This window comes from Eufriesea mexicana, unplaced genomic scaffold, assembly GCF_001483705.2.
Source record: "Eufriesea mexicana isolate 0111107269 unplaced genomic scaffold, ASM148370v2 scaffold3843, whole genome shotgun sequence".
NCBI lineage: Eukaryota > Metazoa > Arthropoda > Insecta > Hymenoptera > Apidae > Eufriesea > Eufriesea mexicana.
In genome coordinates, this window is record NW_016911841.1 from 31,557 (window position 1) to 42,839 (window position 11,283).

The 11,283-nt window shown below is 34.0% G+C and overlaps 1 long non-coding RNA gene across 1 annotated transcript; it reads right to left on the minus strand.

Moving 5' to 3' along the window:
- Window positions 1-6,213: 6,213 nt before the first annotated feature.
- LOC108551344 (uncharacterized) lies at window positions 6,214-6,997 on the minus strand. The gene is made up of 3 exons (XR_001890473.1): window positions 6,872-6,997; window positions 6,668-6,747; window positions 6,214-6,324 (listed from the first exon to the last, which is right to left on the minus strand). It is a non-coding gene; the product is annotated as an uncharacterized LOC108551344 (long non-coding RNA).
- Between the last annotated feature and the right edge of the window lie 4,286 nt (window positions 6,998-11,283).

Genomic DNA, 11,283 nt, shown 5'->3' on the forward strand with positions numbered 1-11,283 from the left:
TTGTAAATGTTTTACGTATTGTATGGCGAATTCTTGTAACGACAGTTTTATATTACATTCTTCTGAATGAGATATGTGAAATGTTTAGTCGTTATTGTTATGTGTGAATCTCATGATTAATAAGTGCTGTAGAAATAGACATAAATGGAAATTATTAATTTCTGCTTATTTGTGTACCGAGACATATAAGAGTCATTGTTAGGATATAACAAGAGTTATTAATGGCATTGTTCCAAGAGTTATTAATGACATAATTAATCAGGTACGAATATTCTTGTCAGCTTTATTAGCAGTCGATAATTTTGATAGAATAAAAGACACAATACGTATTGGCCACGGTATAGCAATGTCATAAATTAAATCATGGAGATAATTAACCTCTCGTACACTTCTTCGATCAGGAGGAACATTTTAACAATATTGTGTAATGAATTTCCAAAACAATAATTTCTTAACCCATTTGCATCCAAGCGCGGAATATTCCGCAAGCCACGACCGTCGTCTATCACCGAGCGCGGAATATTCCGCGAGCTGACTTTTTTTCATCAGTTGCTGAATATTCTTCATATGCCACGGATCACGTTTGATCCCTTTTGTGAGCATCTTATCTACATCGGTTCATTATATTCTTAACAAGTTTTACTTTTGTCTTTAAAATCCTTTTAACTGCCACTATGAGTAGGTGCTGATATGCGCTCGGTGATACGGGCTAGTCGTCAGTTGTACGTCGCTGATGCCTGAACACGGCACCTTAAGTAGAGCCATGATGCAAATGGATTAATAATGTAAGACAGCCGCCACCAACGACCAAACCCCGGCAATCGGTGACTTTGATGATGTCACGGGATTAGTTTGCAACGGCGAAAAATAAGAATAACTATGCCTTTATACGAGATACTACCCGTAGAGTAGGTATACCGCAAGAGAAGTGACACGTATTTAGAATTCGAGAAGAACTGATTTTATTTAGGTTTTGGGATACATATATATATTCTTGCTATCTTATGCTAGGTGGTTTGGTCATCGGGTGGTAATTCGTATTAGCTGTCGTCACAGGGTTGCGTCTTGAAATTTGGAACTGTAGTCATCTGCTGATTCATGTTGGAGTTTGGAGTCTTCCTTACTTATCTTTCTTTACTTATCGTGGGCTGTCGTCACAATGGTGGCGACTTTGTGTCCGCGATAGCTCTCGATCGTTCCATGATGTCGCACGCGTGTCTGGAGTTCAGTTCTTTGACGATTCTCGACGGAGTAACAGAATAACGTGTGAAGAATAAACTTTTGAAGCAAGAAACCTTTTATTAATTTTAATCCGAGTCCCTCTGGTTTTCCGAACCACACCTCCTACCTCCTCCGCAGTTCTGGTATGTAAAGACGTCCACTTGCACCGGACTAAGATCCCATGCACGACCGGACTAGAATCACGAATAAGTACGAATAATTAACCAGAATAATAATATTGGGGAAAGAAATCTCTGACCGATACTACCGTATTTTATTAAGAAGTATTTCCTGTATGACTAATTTAATTCCATTTAAGTAAAAGACCATCCACGTGCACTTCAGATATCCTCTAAACATTCATGCTGAACCCTAGAATACTGTCTATTGCCCGTCGCCAGCTAGACGAGCCCCAGGATTCTTTCGCATTGACTCCCAACCTGATATTACTACACATTTACGCTGTTCTAAGGAAACTTCTGCATATGTTTCATGAAAAAATAACACCCCTTTTTCGCGATGACCTTGCACCTAACTAATAACATATGCACGGCCAGGTGAATAATGCAAATAATAATTAGCAACTTCGAGCCAGGTAGCAGAAGAAGAAACATATGGTAGGAAAACAGTTGTAGATACCAATTACGATTATTTTTAAAGAGTACATCGAGTATGGCTTCTCCGATCTCTTTTACGTATAAAACAATTCTACACGGATTCCAGCAATGAATGTTTCGTTGCTTTCGAATCAATGAAATGATATTATAGGTCCAAGTAACCTATATAGATGGCACTGTCAAATCACATAACTCGTGGTTCAATCATATTATGACAAAAACAGTTATTACGTTCAAAAAAGTGACACCGGAGAAAGTAATTCAACTTGTTTAGCTCAGTATAGTTGCAAGATGTTGTTGACCCAAAAGATTGAATCCACGTGTGACTGACCCATAGAAGCGACAAACAGACCTCTACCCGTAAAACGCGACAGTGACGACCAAAACAATACCGAAAGGGAAACTTCCTTGACAGTTTCCCACAAATATCCTTGTAGAGACTATGGTGGTGGTAAATAATAGTACTCTATTTATTAATTAATAATAATGGATTGACAATGTGTGGTTACGATAAAGTCTACGAATATAAATATATCAACTATTGCAACTACAACTTAACAACACAATTACAACTCGACTGTTTCAACTAAACAACTGTCCGCTAACCATTTTTGCCTTCCTTATATATTCCCCAAAAGCCTCCCCCAACATGACCAAATATGGTCACGCTGAGGGCCCGACGCATCGCCGGGGTTTTTCCGACCGACCTGGCCCTCGGCGACCTTCCAAACTAGTCACCTATACACGAGGTGAAAATTCTGCAATACTACATCCTCTTTTCAAGCAAAGGTCCTTTTGAAGCACCCACCTGCAATCAAAAATTCTACTTCTTTTCCACAAATATTTACTCAAAACTAAGCAAAACAATCAATCAAAATAAACTCGAGAAGACACCAGACAAAACAAGACAAGATATCACAGAAGTCATAGAGAACTCGAAAATAACATATCAGACGTCATTCAAAACTCGAAGAGAACACATCAGTCGTTATACAGAACTCAGTCAGCATATATCAGAAATCATACACAACTCGAAGAGAACACATCAGAAATCATACAGAACACAGTGAAAACTCATCAAAAGTCACATAAAACTCAAAAACAACAAATCAGACGTTACTCAGAACTCGGAACATACTAGAAATCGTACAGAATTCGAAAACAACACGTCAGACGTCACTCAGAACTCGGAACGATCCAAACGACGCACGCGTACCCACGGACTACTTCATCTCATTCACAGGTCTAAAACTCATATTCAAAAAACTGAAGAATAAAAAATCCTGCAGTTTCGACAACATTCCTAATATCGCTGTCAAAAATTTGCCGTTACAATATATATACAATTATGCGATACTTTTTAATAATTGCTTAAACAGGATGCATTCTCCTACTACCTGGAAACCGCTAAATTAATGGCAATAAAAGAGAAAGGGAAAGAAATCCAACAGATTACCGACCAATTAGCCACCTCGCGAATATTAGTAATGTTTTCGAAACTATCATAAACAAGTTATTAACGACATACTGTGACGCGAATACCATTAACCCAGAGACACAATTTGGGTTCAGGTATCAACATTCGACGATTCATGCAATTTCCAAATTCACATCGGACATTTGTTGGGTGTGGAACGCTGACGAATGCATAGGCGCGGTCCTTGTAGACCTGGAGAAAGCTTTTGACACGGTGTGGCTGGATTTTTCGTGGCACCTTGTTAAAATGATCTAGAACATGCTACATGGTAAAAAATTTATCGTCACAGAAAACAATTGATCGTCTACGAAAACCTTCGTGATTGCTGATGGCTTGCAACGAGACACTGTCAATTCCCCCATCTTGTTTGGAATATATATAAGCGATTTACTCCGCATGTACGACCTAAATAACGACCCCGATAAATTCGCAATAGTCTTCGCCGATAATTTATTAATTTGCATAAAAGACAGCTGACCATCAAAATTAAAAATGCGATTACAGGATATTTTTGAAAGAACCCAAGATTACTTGCACACTTGGAAGTTAAAAATTAACACCGATAAATGCGAAACGATTTTGTTCCGGCCATTCATATCACAGATTTCAAACGTCAACAGCAACGCACGGAAGCATTCGAAACACTTTCAGTTGCACGACGAAAAAGACGATCGGGTAAAAATCGCGAGTAAAAAGATGGTTCGTTACTTAGGCGTACATCTGGACATTGAATTAAATTTTACCAACCATGTCCAAACGCAGATCGAGAAAGCCCATAAGGCATTCGCCAGTCACAAACGTCTGTTTTATTCAAAATTACTAAGCGCGGAAACATAGATTATTTGCTACAAAACACTTGTAAGACTGATACTGACATATGGTTGCCACATATGGTTCAACGTATCGGCAAGTACAACAGAGAAACTGATGATTTTCGAAAGAAAATGCCTCAGAGCTTGTCTAGGCAAATACCGGACTCCGGAGTCAAATTTCACGAAATTTATTAGTAATCACAAACTGTACGAATACGCGAAAATAGTTAGAATAGATTTGTTCATGCTCAAATCGATTCGTAATCATTGGGCGAACATTAGAAACATGAATGTCACCAATTTTGTGTGCATAGATTCTATACTTTCGTAACTGCTATGATGGTGGGCGAAGCACCAAGCTAATGGTGAGGGCAGTCACATCGATGTTTTCCTGGCCTGCTATACGGAGTATACCATGAGGTCAGAACCAATCAGTACAGTCGAGTTTCCTATAACGCGATTAATTCGTGCCACGTTATATGGAAACCATGTTATAAGAAAATCAGAATTAATTGTCATATAGAAATGCGTTCTATAGAAACCGCGTTATGAGAAACATAGTAATAAGACAAATCAGATTAATTTATACCGCGTTACCACTGCCGTGTTACATAGAAACCGCACTACAAGAAACTCAGAAATAATACAAATTGAATGAATTCGTACCGTGTTATATGGAATTTCAGAAATAAATAAATTGTACATAAATCAGACCTATACAAAAACTGCATTCTCAAAGTATCAAGTTGCGATTGACATGGTTAGTAAATAAAATTTTATAATAGAAATGGCAATGAACATGTAGATTTTTACATATTTCAATTTAGGTTTATCGAATATAATACATAGTTTAGATATTAAAATTATAAACTAGAAAACTTGTTTTCAACAAAGAAACTTAATTTGATACATATTAGTGACGTATTCTAATTTGAAATTGGATTCTACCGTGTTAAAATTAAACGGTTTATTACTTTGTTTTATATAATTATCTTTTGGGCGCCTATCGAAACCCTTATTAAAATCTTTTCTATCATAAATCCTCTTATCCATCAGTGTTATTCCATATTTCTTCTTATCACGTGGTTCATACATTGAGGATACCATAATTAGATTGTTTTATTATTCATCATCACTGTCAAATATTTACAGTCTTATCCTATTTTTCTAATTGGCCGGAAATCCTCTTCACATTGCGAATTTTCTTCTTTCTTTTGAAATGTAGTTTTATTTTGTAGTTAATTTAATTTTTTAATTTTTCAAGCCATTTGAATGGTTGGAATAGTCTTGTATGAAAAACGCATTATGGGAGACTTGACTGTAGCAAATCGTATTTTCTTATTGCAATTTATACTTACAAATTTTTCAGAATGTTTTGAAGTAAAGTGAATGAAATTGTTTGACTCACAGTTCCATGCGGAGAATGCTGTTGTAATAGTCTACAGGAAGTGACTCCAAAGACTGTTACTGTGGAAATCAAGTGTAATAAAAAAAACAACAAGAAGTTTGTAATAAAACATTGAATATTACTTAAAAATGCAAAATCAATTGAAAAATTTTAAATAATGAAAAGTTGAAAATTTCATAACAACAATATAAATTAAACGTCTATTGTAGACTAATAATATATAGGAATCGAAACTTTGATATAAATGCTTAAAATCTAATAATAATTCCTGAAATTTTTGAATATTTTTATATTATGATTTCGTATTTTGAATTTCCAGCTATTCCAGAATATATTTCAGTTCAAGTATACAAATTTTAATCTCTACATTTTCGGTTCTCTTCACTTCATAATTATTAACAATCATTAAAACAAATTAGGAAGATAGAAATTAATTGGTACAATATACAGGGATACTTACATTCTTGACTTTTGCAGTGTTGTCAAATCCTCTCTAAGAAACGGCAAACCCCAAATACCGGCAACGTCAAACATTAACAAAAAAGCATACACATAAATGAAAGGAAAATAGAAAACCATCCTGGCGTCCGTTTAAATTTTAACCGACGAACAAGCGCAGACTCTATCATTTTGCTTTATGAAATTTTAGACAAACACTAACTCTACTTTCGTGTGGGAATATTATGATTGAATTGGTGAGGGCTACTGGGCTGTAAGAAAGAAACCTCACACGCAGAAAAACAAATATTGATTCTATTGGCCGCATTTAGCTCGCGGCCACGGAGATTCCTGAAAGAAAAAAAACATTAGTTCGGGTGGCAAGATGGACAAGAAGCAAAATATGTTGTTTTTATACTGATTTTTTAGCTGTGGAACTTCTTAAGAGAATACGATTGCTTTTACAATTTTACAACAGCTTGTTATTCCTTTTGTTATTTATAAAAGTAATATTAAATAAAAATTAGGAATAATGTAAATGTTATACAGCTTATGAAAAAATTGTATGAGACTGTTCAGTATTTGAATTTCAAACATATTACCGATAATGAATTATGTTACGTTTTATAAATAAATATTTGAGATTGTTTACGATAAATTGAAGTTTCTCGCATATACGTGTATATGTACATACATGTTTGAAGAGCGTGACAGTACTAAGCAATAATTGTTCCTAAGTCTCCGTTGAAAATTGCGTGTCTATATTTGTGATCTCTTCATATAAATAGCAAAAATTATTATTCAAGATTAAATTATGACGACATTATCATATTCGCAACCGAAATAGAGTAAAATGTAAGGTATTTGAATTTGTTATTCAAACGTAACGAATACTTACAGTTGCATATTACTTTTGTCTTCGTTATCACATTTTCATGAATTTTGAATATGAACCATTATGGCGCCCATATTTCGTTCTTCAATGCGTTTTACATTGATCCTTCATCGTGTAGAGCGTCTTCGATCAAACAATAAGCTGCAAAGAAGAAAATCAAAATCCTAGCTTAAATGTGTAAACATATAACTATATTAAAATGAGAGAACAATCGTATTTAAATACTACCTCGGAAACCAATAACTAAAGCTACCTATAATTTTACCGGTCAAATTAAAAAAAGAAATCTCGAAATAGTTTGGAGGGCTATTTAGATTTATTATTATGATTAAGAAGTTATCAAATAGGCATGCAGTGACCGAACGGAGCTAAAATTTTTGTATACACAATAATAGAATAGAAGCAAAACAACTACGCAACGAATAATTGTAAACGAATTACGCATCTTAAACTGAACAACCTATCCTATCCATATGAGTTTCAACAATAGACTGACCTCTTCCCATGCGTGGTTTCATATGAGTTACCGGACTGATCGAGACTAGCGCCCCCGCCACTTCCAATACCCGCGGCAAGTTAAAAATTTGAAATTCGTTGAGTTTTCGTAGGCATGGTCATAACGAATAAAAAGGGTTTCCATTTTCACAATTTTATTCTGTGCTAAATAAAGTCTTTGAATATACTGCATCCAATTAATAGATATACTATTCACTGCACATACATATTACTAGTCACAGCATTTACGACAATATTTCCTATAATACTTACTTATCCAGGAGGTTAGTCCTACGCTTACGTTTAATAAAGAATTTAATACTTTGAGCTATAAAATATTCTGCCTCGTACGTTATTTCATTACTATGTTTAAGATTAAATTCAATCACCAGTGACGCTGTAACCTTATTCTATGTTGAGTCGATAATGCTGGAAGTGACACTTACCAACAGTGAGTAAAATAATGCGTGATAATTTTCTTATGCATTGAACAATTATATTACAGTATTCTACATATTCTTTGTTTGTGATTTCAAGTTATTTAATTAGTTACTTAGTTAATTGTTTTGTGGATATTTTATATCTTGTTTACTAATCCATATTATTATCTAATTTTAATTCCAATCGTTGGTAGCGTCACAGTCTCATTCTGAACTGAGTTGATTCTGTAGGAAATGAATCTTGATGGTAAAGAAGTTCTCTTAATAACCATCGAAACGTGAAGTTAAAAATTGCAATGGATTTGGAATTCTGAATTTCATAGGTTAAGAGTGTTTTTACACATGGGAAATGGTGTTTTGTGAGATTTTAAAGTTCATAAAATATGAACTCCTATAAAGTAATGGAGAATCTGAGAATTTAGCATTGTTTGTGGTGTTCAAAATTAAATTTTGGGTTCTGAAAATACTTATTTGTTTGATAAAGGAGACCACAATTCATTTAACCTGGATCTTATGTGTTTCGGTAGCCAAATTATAGAAATGTAAAAGCAATTGAGAAGAAAAGCTTAGAATGTGACGAACAGAAGGACAGCTATATGAAAACGTTCTTTGGCAAAATGACGAAGAATTCTAAAATCGCATTTTATCCAATAATCCTATATGTGCTCAGTAAAGGTTAGAATTCGTGATTATCAAGTGTACAAAAAGTTAACTTATTTATCGTAAGAATAGCGTACAATATATATTGAAATGCGACAGAAATGAATCTTAAAACATTTCGTAAGAAACAGGTGATATATTTGAATGAAGGTGTATTTAATTCCTTCGTAAAGCCTAAAATCTATATTTAGATTGTCAGACTGCAAGAATTTACACCGAAAGTAAATTATTGGCATGAAAGAGTTAAAAGATGATACTATTTTCCCATATAAGATTGTTAGAATTATAAGACTGGATCATACAATTAAGAATCATGGTTTTTCGGAAGCCAAAAATAGATAGAGAGGAATCATGAAATGATGATTGTAGATAATGATTTAGATAACTCATTACCATCAAAGAGGGAGAGAGATTTTCTACTTCTAAAAGAATATCAATAGAAAAACAATTCACATTGATTGAAGAGAATAGTCAATCTTTTATTACAAGCATTGTAGCATGAGCTGTTTCAAAAATTTCAAGTTTATCATCAGTAGAGTGATAAAAAGAAATGTTATTAATTGACCATTTAAACTTACAATTATAAATTTTTTAAATAATAAGATTAGCAAATGTATTATTTTCCATAATAAGAATAATAGAATAACCTTTTGAACGAGAGACTGATTAATAAGGAAAATAATAAAATAAACTTAATATTATCAAGAAATTTAAAACATAATCTGATGATCTTCTCAGAAGGGTAAAACCAATAAAATAATGTAAAATGCAAATTGTATATAACTAACAAGTAAAACAGCTACTTAGAATTATTACTGACATTATAGAGCCATTTTTGATAAACAAGAGGAAATAGTTCTTTTATCGGGGGAAACTGGGATTTTGGTATGCGTTTATGCCTGAAACAGATTTCTGCCTTTCGGATACAAAACTGTAAGGTATGAAAAAAAGATTATCATTTGAAATAATCATCTTTATTATTAAAAATCTGAAGAGGAACATTAGATAATCTTGTGAACAGATATTCTTTTCTTGAGACTTCCTGTGTTGAAGTTAGCAATCTCTTTACTCAAATCAATGTTGTCCTGTGTTATTGACCACTGATAAGGAAATTTAGAATAATCAAATGCTATAAATATTTTAAGGATATTAGTAGAATTGAATTCTCTTTGGATTTTAAAGAATTTTAGTACCTATCATATTTAGAATGGAACTATAGTTTTTTATATAGCAATAAGAAGGCATTATAGACACATTTGAAATATGCTATGATTTTAATATTTTCTATTACTTTAGTTCAACATTTTAACACCATGAAATACACTGTCATGCATGAATATTATCTCTTTTTCTATTTAATTTAAATCGATATTATCAGGGCTATATCAGCATTAAAATTCATTTTTAAATCACATATTAAAACCATTCATAACTAGGGAAAAGTCATAATAAGCTTTCTTACTGTTAAAATATGAAATCTGCTAGTATCAGGTCAAACTAGTAAAAACTAGTTACCTAAACTACTCAGAAACAATTTAAAGTCAGTTAGGGTATAGATTAACCACTTAGGACAAATTTCTGTTGATCTAACCATGAGTGTTTAAATTTAGCGTTATAGTCTAAATTAGATTTCAGTTCCAAGAATTAATTTATTGTTTAACTGTCTCTAAATTGATTCTAAGTATCCAACAACGTTTATTTCAAATAATATTAAACATTTTTATTTGCTGTTAGAAATAATGTTACTATGACATTTGAAATTATATGCTTTCTTATAAAAACATCTTTTGATGTTTCTCTTTATTGTATTGAGATATTCATTAAGTGAATAAATCCTTATGCATCAAAAACAGTTTCACTTTTAAAAAATGTGAATTTAGTAAAAATAACTAGTTCTTCCTAATGGAAACTATCACATTAATCTAACGCAAAACTTTTTTAGTCAGTTCTGGCTCGTCATACGCATGGGAGAAGCAAGTTCCAATGACGAGTTAACTCGTCTTGGAATTTTAAATACAAAGTTGAATGGAATCGATTTGTACTTTGAAATCCATATTGACTAATAATAACACAAATTACAAATTGCATCTTTTCGTTTTTACTGCAGATACGACGAGTTGACTCGTCATGCCAAATTCGTGCTCAGACTACGATTTTAATATGTTACCCAGTTGCTCAGTTAAAAGGTTAGATCTCGGTAATGTCAGTTTTAGATATCAATTTTTTAAACTAGCTACAATCAGTACCATCTTTGATAAAATAACTTTTATTTAGTCATATCAGATATCGACGCATTCAGTTCCCGTTGATAATGATTAGAAAACGTACAAAGAGATGGCAGCATATTCGTTTCATCTAAATTGCTGTTAAAATAGATAGTATCGTATCGTGTCAACACACTTTTCGCGCCGAGTCTACACACGATCGGCACATTCGATCGACGGTCTGCAAAAATTAATATATCTAGACCAGTCGCGAACCAGGAAGGATCGGAAATCGACGGAACACGGGGAGATCTCTGCGGTATCGGCACGGTTTTCACGTCGGCTGGAATAGCACAGGACCGACATCCGCAAAACGAGCGTTCGTCTCGGACCGATCGAGCGCTTCGATAGCGCGGCCATACGATTTACTGTCATTCGCGTGTGTGAACACCGGTCTTTAGATAGAGAGAGGTGCCTCGTCCGCGGTGAATCGTAGCACCGATAGAGGCGCACGGTTGCGTTATGTTGCCGCTAATTTGGATTTATGTTCGCATTCGCACGTCGCGGTCCCGTCGCTCGACGGCTCGCGCCGCCTCCGACAGAATCTCCGATCGAA